Raw genomic sequence first — 14,120 nt, forward strand, 5'->3', positions numbered from 1 at the left:
ATCCCAAGATGTACCATACCTGTCCTTCCCATCAAAGGCCCACCCTTGCCTCCTTTGATGATGTCAACAGTAGCCAATTGGAATTAGCCTAGATTGTGAGGTCCAACCCCAGCCCTCAGGGGGAGGACACAGGAACAGGATCTATGTTAGGGATAAAAAAAAACTCCTGCTCTCCTTTGTTTTGCATACTCTCCCTTGCCTCTGCCTTGCATGCAAAAAGCACCCTTCTATAAAAGTAAATTGCCTTACTGAGAAAACTTTTGCCTGAGTGCTGGTTTCACCTTGCAGCACTGAAAATTTGTTTCTAACATAATGTTATGCCAGCATCAGGTTGGAAAGTAAGCCACATTATATAGGATTAAATAAAACCCATCTGATGAGATTTTATGGGGGCCACCAACTCCACCTTGCTTCTAACCTTTAAGCTGTCCTTGTTCATTCCTGGGTGTAGGCTGAACTAACTTTGGGAAGGAAATCAGTTCACGGTTTGACTCTGAAACAAAATTGATAATAGTCCTTTTCCGAAATGATCCCCTTCTTGCCTGGGGACCAGTCAGCCTCTGTAGGACTAACAAATTAGCTACAAGATTAGAAATTACAGTTTAGAAGTCATGCAGCCTCAGGCTGCAAGAGTTCAAACCTCTCCAAATTGCTCCTGGGGATAACATCACTATTGTAAAACCTAAGATCAACGTTTGAGATATTTTGCAGACCCTGCACTCCATGGATCAGCTGACACCACCCAGATTGGTAATCTGGCTCAACCAGTTCTGCCATCCCACCCAAGAGAAGAAGACAGCAAGAAAAACTCATTTTGACTCCCCTATGATTCCATCTCCAACCTGACCAGTCAGCCCTCCCTGCTCCCCAAGCCCCTACCCACCAAATTATCTTTAAAAACTCTGATCCCCCCAATGCTCGGGAAGACTGATTTGAGTAATAATAAAACTACTGTCTCCACACAGCTGGCTCTGCATGAATTACTCTTCCTCCATTGCAATTCCTCTGTCTTGATAAATCAGCTCTGTCTAGGCAGTGGGCAAGGTGAACCCATTGAATACTTACAAAAGTAACCCCTCCCTCACTTTGTTTCTTGCTACATTTATAGCTACCTATTTGCTTGAAAATTCCAAATGCTAACGTTTAAACAATCCAGGCAAGAAGCTGAGATGGCAGTTGCAATTTTCCCCTTTTTGAGAAGAAACCAGTGCTTGGTTAACCCATAACCCAATCCCTGCCAAGATGAGTCAAACCAGGCCTCTGGATGGTCCATTACTCAAACTAGCCATCAGAAAATGACAAGCAGTGCTGCATCCCAGACCACTTCTGTGCATGGTTTCCATGCAACCTTTCCCCTTAAGACCCCTTTAGTGGCATGGTGCCAGAGGAGGAAGTGGTGAGGTTGTTGCCTGCTCTGTGCCCACCGCTGGCTCTTGGGGCACAGAGAGGGGCTGCAGTCTCCACGGCTGCCTCATGCTCTCCTGCAGTCCTCTCCATGTTCCCTGGCACCACCACTCCTGTTCCTAAGGCCGCCGCTTACCCCAAGGTCTATGGAAGTAATGGAAAGACCCCTCAACCTGGCTCATCAACAGAGCAGATGAGCAGACCGTTTATTAGCAGCAGACAAATACGAAGAGGCTATTTCTTGTCACAAAAAGGCTGCAGCCTATCTTTATGAAGCCATGAAGCTGACACAATCTGAACAGTAAAAGCTGAGCTTTTACTGGAATTGCAAAGGGATAGCCACATGAAACAGCTCCTCCTCATCCAAGAGAGATGGAAAAGGCCCCAGCATGAAGAAAGATTGAAAGCCCAGCAGAACACAAAGGATGTAACCGCCCATCTTCAGGCATCTCACAAACCCTCTGCAGAGGATGCAGAGTGCCAGAGCCCCTTTTCTCAGAAGTACAGCCCTTCCAGAGAGAAACGCCTGCCTTAGATTCAGGGGATCTTTGACAGGTACCCAAACACACTACTATATTTACTTCAGAAAAAGAGTGAGCCAGCAGAGCCATGTATTGGAAGCAAAGCCCCAAAAGATGACAAAACAATTATAGAGGAGCAGGCATCCAAAACTGCAGATTTGAAGAGGCATGTGGAATTCCTTCTGGCTGAGAATGAAAGATTAAGGAAAGAAACAGCTAAAGGTTGAAAAGGCCAGACTTCTAAAAGGTCCAGTAGAAAATGAGCTGGATGTAGATGCTGATTTTGTAGAAATGTCAGAGTTATGGAACTTGCCACCACATTCAGAAACTGCTACAGCCTCCTCAACCTGGCAGAAGTTTGCAGAAAATACCGGGAAAGCCAAGGACATTCAATTCCCAATCTTCCTCCCTTGGATTTTTCATCTCCAGAACTTCCCTTTATGGAGCTCTCTGAGGATATTCTGAGAGGATTTATGAATAATTAAAATGGAAGGCCACAGAAGAGGGAAGAAGAGGAAATAATATAGTAATAGTTAATGCAGAAAAAGAAATGAAAAGGGAAAACCACATAGAAGGGTCATCCCGGAAATGCTTCATCTGGCGGACTGTGGGAGAAGATGCATTGCCAGGACTTGGGAAACAGTGTCACTGTGAAATATGTCGCATATCTGATTCACTGACTTGAGCTAATGATTCCAACTTGGCGACACTGAACTCATGGAGGTTCAGGTTTTCCTGATACAAACCAAATGGCTTCCTGGAACAATTTTTTTTTCAAGCAACATTTTTTCTTATCTTCAGGGTTAAAATGTATAAAAGTATGTTATGCATAATTAATCTATAATGCCATAAATGATAATGCAAAACCTAAATAATATGGTGGCCTGAGGGACTACCTTATATTTGAAACAGCCTTTCTATCATTCATTGACTGTATGCATCTTGTTAATGCATATATTGTTTAAATAAGGTGTGTTAAGAGACACTCCCTTCTAGATGAAACTATATGTGCCACACTTTGAACTACGCATAATTATAACTTTAAGACTATCAGGAGAAATATTTAAATTTCTACTTTATGAAGAAAGGAACCAAATTATTATGCTTTTTTAAACAAATTACCAGTTTACATAATTAATCAGGGTGCATTTTAAGTTCTAACTTTGTTTAATGTATAATGCATCATTTGCAAATACCAAGGAGGAAATACCTTTTGGTTTTAATGATGCGAGAGTGGAAGTAATGCTAGTTGGCAGTATTTGATTGTAAGAAATCAATAAAGAAATTGTGTTTAAAAAAAAAAAAAAAAAGGTTGGGTGCAGTGGCTCATGCCTGTAAATCCCAGTAGTTTGGGAGGCCAAGGCAGGCAGATCACCTGAGGTCAGGAGTTCGAGACCAGCCTGACCAACATGGAAAAACCCCATCTCTACTAAAAATACAAAATTAGCTGGGCATGGGGGTGCATGCTTGTAATCTCAGCTACTCAGGAGGCTGAGGCAGGAGAATTGGTTGAATCTGGGAGGTGGAGGTTGCAGTTAGCTGGAATCACGCCATTGCACTCCAGCCTGGGCAACAAGAGTGAAACTCCATCTCCAAAAAACAAAAACAAAAAAACCCTTTAGCCAGCTTGAGGTTTGTTTGTTTTTTGTGGTTTTTTTTTTTTTTTTTTTTTTTTTTTGGAGACAGAGTCTTGCTCTGTTGCCCAGGCTGGAGGGCATTGGTGCAATCTCAGCTTACTGCAACCTCTGCCTCCACGGTTCAAGCAATTCTCCTGCCTCAGCCTCCCAAGTAGCTGGGACTACAGGCATGTGCCATCATGCCCGGCTGATTTTTTTTTTTTTTTTTTTTTTTTTTTTTGCATTTTCAATAGAAATGGGGTTTCACCATGTTGGTCAGGCTAGTCTTGAACTCCTGACTGTCAGGCCTCTGAGCCCAAGCTAAGCTATCATATCCCCTGTGACCTGCACATATACATCCAGATGGCCTGAAATAACTGAAGAATCACAAAAGAAGTGAAATTTAAATGGCCTGTTCCTGCTTTAACTGATGACATTCCACCACAAAAGAAGTAAAAATGGCTGGCCCTTGCCTTAACTGATGACATTACCTTGTGAAATTCCTTCTCCTGGCTCATCCTGGCTCAAAAAGCTCCCCCACTGAGCACCTTGTGACCCCCACCCCTGCTCACCAGAGAACAACCCCCCTTTTTCTTTTACCTACCCAAATCTTATAAAATGGCCCCACTATTTTCTCCCTTAGCTGACTCTTTTTGGACTCAGCCCGCCTGCACCCAGGTGAAATAAACAGCCTTGTTGCTCACACAAAGCCTGTTTGGTGATCTCTTCACACGGAGGCAAGGGAAATTTTGGTGCCATGACTCACATCAGGGGACCTCCCTTGGGAGATCAATCCCCTGTCCTCCTGCTCTTTGCTCCATGAGAAAGATTCACCTATGACCTCGGGTCCTCAGACCAACCAGCCCAAGGAACATCTCATCAATTTTAAATGAGGTAAGTGGCCTCTTTTTACTCTCTTCTCCAACCTCTCTATCCCTCAACCTCTTTCTCCTTTCAATCTTGGCACCACACTTCAATCTCTCCCTTCTCTTAATTTCAGTTCCTTTCCTTTTCTGGTAGAGACAAAGCAGATGCATTTTATCCGTGGACCCAAAACTCTGGCACTGGTCACAGACTCAGGAAGGCAGTCTTCCCTTGGTGTTTAATCATGCGGGGATGCCTGCCTGATTATTCATCCACGTTTCAGAGGCGTCTGACCACGTGGGGATGCCTGCCTTGGTCCTTCGCCCTTAGCAGCAACTACCATTTTTCTGGGGGGCAAGAACCCCCTGACCCCTTCTCTCCATGTCTCTACCCCTTCTCTGCTTTCCTGGGGGGCAAGCATCCCCTACCCCTACTCTCCTGTCTTTACCCTACCCCTGTCTCTACCCTCTTTTTTCTCTGGACTTGCCTCCTTCACTATAGGCAACCTTCCACCCTCCATTCCTCCTTCTCCCTTAGCCTGTGTTCTCTTAAGTTCTGAAGACTTAATACCTCTTCAACTCACACCTGACCTAAAACCTAAACACCTTATTTTCTTCTGCAATGCTGCTTGACCCCAGTACAAACTCGAGAGTGGTTCCAAATAGCCAGAAAATGGCACTTTCAATTTTCCCATCCTACAAGATCTAGATAATTCTTATCGTAAAATGGGCAAACGGTCTGAGATGCCTGACGTCCAGGCATTCTTTTACACATTGTTCCCTCCCTAGTCTGTTCCCAATGCGACTCATCCCAAATCCTCCTTCTTTCCCTCCCACCTGTCCTCTCAGTCCCAACACCAAGCGTCACTGAGTCTTTCTAATCTTCCTTTTCTACAGACCCATCTGACCTCTCCCCTCCTCCCCAGGCTGCTCCTCACCAGGAGGAGCCAGGTCCCAATTCTTCCTCACCCTATAATCCTTTTATCACCTCCCCTCCTCACACCCAGTCTGGCTTACAGTTTGGTTCCGTGACTAGCCCTCCCCTACCTGCCCAGCAATTTCCTCTTAAAAAGGTGGCTGGAGCTAAAGTCACAGTCAAGGTTAATGCTCTTTTTTTTTTTTTTTTTTATCTGACCTCTCTCAAAATCAGTTAGTGTTTAGACTCTTTTTCATCAAATATGAAAAACCCAGCCCAGTTCATGGCTCATTCAGCAGCAACCCTGAGACACCTTACAGCCCTAGACCCTAAAAGGTCAAAAGGCCATCTTATTCTCAATATACATTTTATTACCCAATCTGCTCCTGACATTTAATAATACTCCAAAAATTAAATTCCAGCCCTCAAACCCCATAACAGGACTTAAACTTGCCTTCAAGGTATACAATAATACATCAGAGGCAGCCAAGTAGCAATGTATTCCTGAGTTGCAATTCCTTGCCTCCACCGTGAGACAAACCCCAGCCACATCTCCAGCACACAAGAACTCCAAACGCCTGAACCATAGCTGCCAGGGGTTCCTCCAGAACCGCCTCCCCCAGGAGCTTGCTACAAGTGCTGGAAATCTGGCTGCTAGGCCAAGGAATGCCCACAGCCCAGGATTCCTCCTAAGCCATGTCCCATCTGTGTGGGACCCCACTGAAAATTGGACTGTTCAACTCACCTGGCAGCCACTTCCAGAGCCCCAAGGCTCCCTGACTGACTCCTTCCCAGATCTTCTCGGCTTAGCAGATGAAGACTGATGCTGCTCAATCGCTTCGGAAGCCTACAGGACCATCACAGATGATTTCAGTAACTCTTACAGTGGAGGATAAGTCCATCCCCTTAATTAATACAGAGGCTACCCAATCCACATTACCTTCTTTCCAAAGGCCTATTTCCTTTGCCTCCATAACTGTTGTGGGTATTGACGGCCAGGCTTCTAAACCTCTTAAAACTCCCCAACTCTGGTGCCAACTTAGACAATACTCTTTTAAGCACTCCTTTTTAGTTATCCCCACCTGCCCAGTTCACTTATTAGGCCGAGACACTTTAACTAAATTATCTGCTTCCCTGACTATTCCTGGGCTACAGCCACATCTCATTGCCACCTTTTCCCCCAGTTCAAAGCCTCCTTCACATCCTCCCCTTGTATCTCCCCACCTTAACCCACAAGTATAAGACACCTCTACTCCCTCCTTGGTGATTGATCATGCACCCTTTACCATCCCATTAAAACCTAACCACCCTTACCCCACTCAATGCCAATATCCCATCCCACAGCAGGCTTTAAAAGGATTAAAGTCTGTTATCATTGCCTGCTACAGCATGGCCTTTTAAAGCCTATAAACTCCCCTTATAATTCCCCCATTTACCTGTCCTAAAACCAGACAAGGCTTACAGGTTAGTTCAGGATCTGCACTTTATCAACCAAATTGTTTTACCTATCCACCCTGTGGTGCCAAACCCATACTCTCCTATCCTCAATACCTCCCTCCACAACCCATTATTCTGTTCTGGATCTCAAACATGCTTTCTTTACTATTCCTTTGCACCCTTCATCCCAGCCTCTCTTCGCTTTCACTTGGACTGACCCTGACACCCATCAGGCTCAGCAAATAACCACAAGTCTGTACTGCCACAAGTCTTCACAGACAGCCCCCATTACTTCAGTCAAGCCCAAATTTCTTCCTCATCTGTTACCTATCTCGCCATAATTCTCATAAAAACACATGCGTGCTCCCTGCTGATCATGTCTGACTGATCTCTCAAACCCCAACACCTTCTACAAAACAACTCCTTTCCTTCCTAGGCATGGTTGCGTACTTTTGACTTTAGATACCTGGTTTTGCTATCCTAACAAAACCATTATATAAACTCACATAAAAGAAACCTAGCTGACCCCATAGATCCTAAATCCTTTCCCCACTCCTCTTTCCATTCCTTGAAGACAGCTTTAGAGACTGCCCCCATCCTAGCTCTCCCTGACTCATCCCAACCCTTTTCATTACATAGAGCTGAAGTGCAGGGCTGTGCAGTCAGAATTCCTACACAAGAACTGGGACTGCCCCTTGTAGCCATTTTATCCAAACAACTTGACCTTACTGTTTTAGCCTAGCCCTCAAGTCTGCGTGTGGCGGCCACTGCTACCCTAAAACTTTTAGAGGCCCTTAAAATCACAAACTATGCTCAACTCAATCTCTACGGTTCTCATAACTTCCAAAATCTATTTTCTTCCTCACACCTGACACATATACTTTCTGCTCCCTGGCTCTTTCAACTATACTCACTCTTTGTTGAGTCTCCCACAATTACCATTTTTCCTGGCCCGGACTTCAATCCGGCCTCCCACATTATTCCTGATACCACACCTGACCCCCTTGACTATATCTCTCTGACCCAGCTGACATTCACTCCATTTCCCAATATTCTTTCCTGTTCCTCACCCTGAACACACCTGGTTTATTGATGGCAGTTCCACCAGGCTTAATCACCACTCACCAGCAAAGGCAGGCTATGCTATAGTATCTTCCACACCTATCATTGAGGCTACCACTCTGCCCCCCTCCACTACCTTTCAGCAAGCCGAACTAGTTGCCTTAACTCAGGCCCTCACTCTTGCAAAAGGACTATGTGTCAATATTTATACTGACTCTAAACATGCCTTCTATATTCTGCACCACCATGCTGTTACATGGGCTGAAAGAGGTTTCCTCACTCTGCAAGCGTCCTCCATCATTAATGCCTCTTTAATAAAAACTCTGCTCAAGGCCGCGTTACTTCCAAAGGAAGCTGGAGTCATTCACTGCAAAGGCCATCAAAAGGCATCAGATCCCATTGCTCTAGGCAATGCTTATGCTGATAAGGTGGCTAGAGAAGCAGCTAGCATTCCAACTTCTGTCCCTCACGGCCAGTTTTTCTCCTTCACATCGGTCACTCCCACCTAGTCCCCCACTGAAACTTCCACCTATCAATCTCTTCCCACACAAGGCAAAATGGTTCTTAGACCAAGGAAAATATCTCCTTCCAGCCTCACAGGTCCATTCTACACTGTCATCATTTCATAACCTCTTCCATGTAGGTTACAAGCTGCTAACCCGTCTCTTAGAACCTCTCATTTCCTTTCCATCGTGGAAATCTAACCTCAAGGAAATCACTTCTCAGTGTTCCATCTGCTATTCTACTACCCCTCAGGGATTGCTCAGGCCCCCTCCCTTTCCTATACATCAAGCTCGAGGACTTGCCCCCGCCCAGGACTGGCGAATTGACTTTACCCACATGCCTCGAGTCAGGAAACTAAAATACCTCTTAGTCTGGGTAGACAATTTCACTGGATAGGTAGAGGCCTTTCCTACAGGGTCTGAGAAGGCCACCACAGTAATTTCTTCCCTTTTGTCAGACGTAATTCCTCAGTTTTCAGCCTTCCCACCTCTATACAGTCCAATAGCAGACAGGCCTTTATTAGTCAAATCACCCAAACAGTTTCTCAGGCTCTTAGTATTCAGTGAAACCTTCATACCCCTTACAGTCCTCAATCTTCAGGAAAGGTAAAATGGACTAATGGTCTTTTAAAAACACACCTCACCAAGCTCAGCCACCAACTTAAAAAGGACTGGACAATACTTTCACCACTTGCCTTCTCAGAATTCAGGCCTGTCCTCAGAATGCTACAGGGTACAGCCCATTTAAGCTCCTGTATAGACGCTCCTTTTTATTAAGCCCCAGTCTTTCCAGACACCAGACCAACTTGGACTGCACCCCAAAAAACTTGTTATCCCTACTATCTTCTGTCTAGTCATACTCCTATTCACCATTCTCAACTATTCATAAATGCCCTGCAGTTGTTTACACTGCCGATTTACACTGTTTCTACAAGCCGTCACAGCTGATATCTCCTAGTGCTATCCCCAAACCATCACCCTTAACTCCCTCTTAAAGTAAATAACGTTTGCTGGCAGGGCTATGCTGAACCTCCTTAGGCATTCTCTAATTGGATGTCTTGGGTCCTGCCAATTTTTAGTCCTTTAATACCTATTTTTCTCCTTGTCTTATTCCATTATTTTTTCAATTCATACAAAACCATATCCAGGCCATCACCAATAATTCTATACGACAAATGCTCCTTCTAACAACCCCACAATATCACCCCTTACCAAAAAATCTTCCTTCAGCTTAATCTCTCCCACTCTGTGTTCCCACACTGCCCCTAATCCCACTCAAAGCAACCCTGAGAAACATCACCCATTATCTCTCCATACCACCCTCAAAAATTTTTGCCGCCCCAACACTTTAACACTACTTTGTTTTATTTTTCTTATTAATACAAGAAGATAGGAATGTCAGGCCTCTGAGCCCAAGCTAAGCCATCATATCCCCTGTGGCCTGCACACATACATCCAGATAGCCTGAAGTAACTGTAGAATCACAAAAGAAGTGAAATTTAAATGACCTGTTCCTGCCTTAACTGATGATATTCCACCACAAAAGAAGTGAAAATGGCTGGTCCTTGCCTTAACTGATGACATTACCTTGTGAAATTCCTTCTCCTGGCTCATCCTGGCTCAAAAAGCTCCCCCACTGAGCACCTTGTGACCCCCACCGCTGCCCACCGGAGAATAACCCCCCTTCTTCCTTTACCGACCGAAATCTTATAAAATGGCCCCACCCCATCTCCCTTCGCTGACTCTCTTTTCGGACTCAGCCCACCTGCACCCAGGTGAAATAAACAGCCTTATTGCTCACACGAAGCCTGTTTGGTGATCTCTTCACACGGACGTGAGTGAAACTGACCTCAGGTGATCTGCCTGCCTCGTCCTCCCAAAGTGCTGGGATTACAGGCATGAGCCACCACACCTGGCCCCAGCTTGAGATTTTTTTTTTTTTTTTTTTTTTTGAGATGGTTTTAGAGACTTGAGTCTGGCCATCTCCCAAGCCACGAGCACTTGAATAAACCTGCTTTCCTTTTGCCAATCCTCACTTCTCACATATCTGGCTTTTTGAGTGGTGAGCAGCTGAACCTGAGCTCAGTTACAGAATAACACAATTGTTTTGAGATAATTATCCTTGGCTACAAGGATCAATAACAAGGGGTGGGGGCACCAGTCTGAGATTGGGCAAGCAGTTGCTAGACGGACGTCCTTGCAGAAAATATATTTTGTGTAAAGTTGTGATGGCCTTTGTGCAAGGTTGTGGTTTTCGCATAGTCCTTTGTGATAGTTGGTAATAGGCCTTCAAGTATGAGAACCCTCTCTTCATGGCTTTCCCTGACTCTATTCATCAGGGTTTTGTTATTTTTATTTTTATTTTTAACACAAGTGACTCTATTTTAATTCTGACACCTTTCACAATTGGCTCCTATGGACATACTATTGACTGATCAGACTGTGATGCTAGATATTGACTTACAGATGATTGATAAGTTGTAAATGATTTCTGTCTATTGGTTATGAATTCTTACCCTGTGGGCATTAACTAGTTCTGTACCAAATTTAGCAATCTCATCACTGAATTATTTCTTTCACTTGTGGCAGTATATGTGGATTTCATTGAAAATCATTTTATTGCTGAGGCAACAGACTTAGGCAGTGTTTTTCAACCAGTTTATGCAAATACTCAAACTAAGCTCTAATACTGGTCACTCCCAAGATGATCTGAGCATTCCACCTGCAGAAGACTTAAAACACTGTCAGACACCTGAGGATTTTCTAAAGCCCCACAGGTACTAATCTCAGCAAGGGCGGTAGGAACAGCTATTTGCATAACTCACACTTCCCAGGTTTAGAAACTTATTGATTTAAATATGCAAAAAACCTGGGGCAGGGACTGAGTAAGTGTGAATGACAGCCTGATGGCTCTGCTTAGCATCAATTAGCATTTCAAAAAGTGTCAAGTTGCTGGAAGACCTTTTTTTAATTGCTGCTAATGGGGGGTTCTAAAGGCAGCAAAGGAGCTATCTGGGTGCAAATCTCGTGCAAGAGAAAGGTATCCAAAAAGGGAATGTGGGAGGTGAGATGAGGGGTGGGGTGGGGCTTCAGCAATAAATATGAGAAGACACTTCATCATCAGATTTTGGAATCCTTAAAGCCTGGTTTTCTACAGAACCTCTTGAATTTTTTATTCACAGTGGATCCTCAGCGCCAGGGTTGGCCACTTGCCTTTAACATCCCTGTGGGTAATGCAGAGACTGCTCCAAACACTAAGAAAAAAAAGATGGCTTTCTGTTGCCTGCTGTCATTTGATTGTACTCTTCTAAAGAAAATAGAGCCCATCAGCACAAAATCACTCCCTTCTCATTACTGAGGATATTTTCCGTTTGAGCAGTTGAGGGTAGGAGATGGCAGGAAGTTGAAAAGCTAATGTGACTTACCCAGTGTGGAAATAAACAAAAATCACCTGGATGAGAGCAGTCAGAGGGAGTCAGCCACAGCCACCATCATGGTCTTGGGCAGAGACTCCAAGGCAGGCAGGGAGTGGGGACGCTTCATAGTGGAAAATGGGAGGCTTCAGGTGGGCTCTGACTGAAGGCTGTTGGTGTAGGAAAGTGGAGGTGGGCTGACTAGAAGTGAGGACTTCCATATTGTTGCCAGGAAGAACGAGGTCCAGCTGCTTGTTCTTGTGGTCCAATAATGAGATGCAGACAGACTGGGAAAGAAGGGAGTTTCTTATTGAGCTGTGTTATTTCTGCAACCAGTTACAGGGAGAAGGTGAGAGTAACTCATCAGACCAACTCAAAGTTACAAGGTTTTTCTAGTGCTTATATACATTCAGTGCATCTACAAGCCGAAAGCCAAGGTGTTCCACTCTGTCTAATCTTTAACTAGGGTCCAGGATCTAGACAATTACTTCAGAGCCTTAGAAAGATGACTTAATCTAAAGTGTATCCGGGTACAAGGTATGCAAGAACATCTCCATTATTTTAATTAAACTCTAAGATCTGAGAAAGCCCAGGTGGTTTCTTAATGAACTTGTTTTTACATTCTAGCCATTGTACTAAGTTTAACTTACGTTAAACTTAATTAATTAAGTTAACTTATGTTTAATTTGTACATTTACCAGAGCTACAGTAAGGTGCTGGTGAAGGCTGATTGCCCTGGTTGCTAATGGAGACCCGGCCTGCCACAATGTGACTGCTTTGGTGTGCATATTTGGCTGTCTCTGCTTGGTACTGTTATGCCCAGACCGTTTGTTCCCCAAAGAAGACCACCAGAGTCCAGAGTCAAAGCCAAGCGACAAGGATCTTTACTACAAGTTCGAACCTGGCCCCTCCATTTCACCGCATACAAGAGGGCCCCGAACAATGCGAGTGTTTGCTTTTTTATAGCCTGAAAGTTACAGGGGAACAAAGGAATTTTTTTGGTTCCCGCTCTTTCAGTAAAACTTTGAACGGCTGTCCCCTCATCTGTCCCCTTATCGGAGACTTTCCTGATGGTGTTTGTACTGGGCTTGTTTGTTTTGAGCCCGGGGGAAGTTTAAGAGATAAATGGTGATATGTGGTGGGATGGGAGGATGGGATGTGTTTGTACTGGGCTTGTTTGTTTTGAGCCCAGGGCTGAGGAATGTGTCCGGCTCTTTTCATTCCCCCCCTTTCTTTTTCAGGTATTTTTTAGAGCCAATCTTGGGTCTTATAAGTCTGATTCTGTTTCAGCGTTTACAGGTTGGTATTGGGCTCTGAGGACCATGAGTTGTACAGTGTTAAACCTTTCTTTAACGAACCGCAAAATTCTGTTAACAACACAAGGTCCTACGGTAAGCAGAAATAGTAGACTCAGCAGGGGTCCAAGGAAGGGGGCTAACAGAGAAAACATAGATGAGTTCCACCATTGGTCTGCAGCTGAAGCAAACTGCCGTGTTCTTACTTCTGTGCTTAACTTGCGTAACTGTTGGACTCGGTCTTCGACGAGTCCTGATTCATTTATGTAGAAACAACAGTCTTCCTTTAGAAACATACACATTCCCCCTTTTTCAGCAGTGAGTAGGTCTAAGGCCCTCCGGTTCTGCAAGGTTACCTGTGCTAGGGACGTGAGCTGCCGCTGGAGGGAGGCAAGGGACTCAGCTGACTCCTCCATAGCAACGGCAAATTGTTGGTACAGCTTGTTACTTTCTATAAGGGTGTGACCTAGGGCTCCCCCAGCCAGTCCGGCCGCCATGAAGGATGCGGTGAGGGAGATTCCTGCAATGAGGGGGAGAAATATGGCTCGTGCAGGTCTCGGTCTAGGGTCTGGGCGAATAACAGCACTAGTCCAGTTACCGGTATACCCTAGGAACTCGCCGGCAGTAAGTAGAGTTAACCGGGGAACTAATGTGACAGGAAGACACAGTAGGTTGGTAACAGAGGGGCTTGATAGGTTTTTAGATAATGTTCCATTACACCAGAAGAATATGCCTGACGGAGCCCTTAAGGTGATGTTAGGGGGCGTTGCAGTGATGTTGCAGAGGCTGGAATTAGTTCCTGAGAAACAGTAGGGAAACTTCTCTTGACTGGGGTTTAGGTATAGTGGCACGTTAGGGATAGGGGCATATGAGAGGTTTTGGTGGTTGTTAGCTTGGGCAGAGGTGGAGGATCCCCATGGCAGGGGGACAGCGGTTAGCGGTGGACACCCTAGAGTGGCACACAGAAAGCGGCCAGACAGGCTGTGAAGTCCTGTAAGGTTGGCAAGTTCTAATCCTTCTTGCAATAATTTTAACCAGGAAAAAGGATGTAAATCTTGTGTCAGGCGGTTTTCTTGTCGCTGGATATTTC

At 44.8% G+C, this 14,120-nt stretch overlaps 1 pseudogene; it reads left to right on the plus strand.

Moving 5' to 3' along the window:
* The first annotated feature begins 1,403 nt into the window (after positions 1 to 1,403).
* Positions 1,404 to 2,410, plus strand: LOC100984875 (nuclear receptor-binding factor 2-like; annotated as a pseudogene).
* The last annotated feature ends 11,710 nt before the right edge of the window (positions 2,411 to 14,120 follow it).

Source organism: Pan paniscus, chromosome 17 (genome assembly GCF_029289425.2).
Source record: "Pan paniscus chromosome 17, NHGRI_mPanPan1-v2.0_pri, whole genome shotgun sequence".
Lineage (NCBI taxonomy): Eukaryota > Metazoa > Chordata > Mammalia > Primates > Hominidae > Pan > Pan paniscus.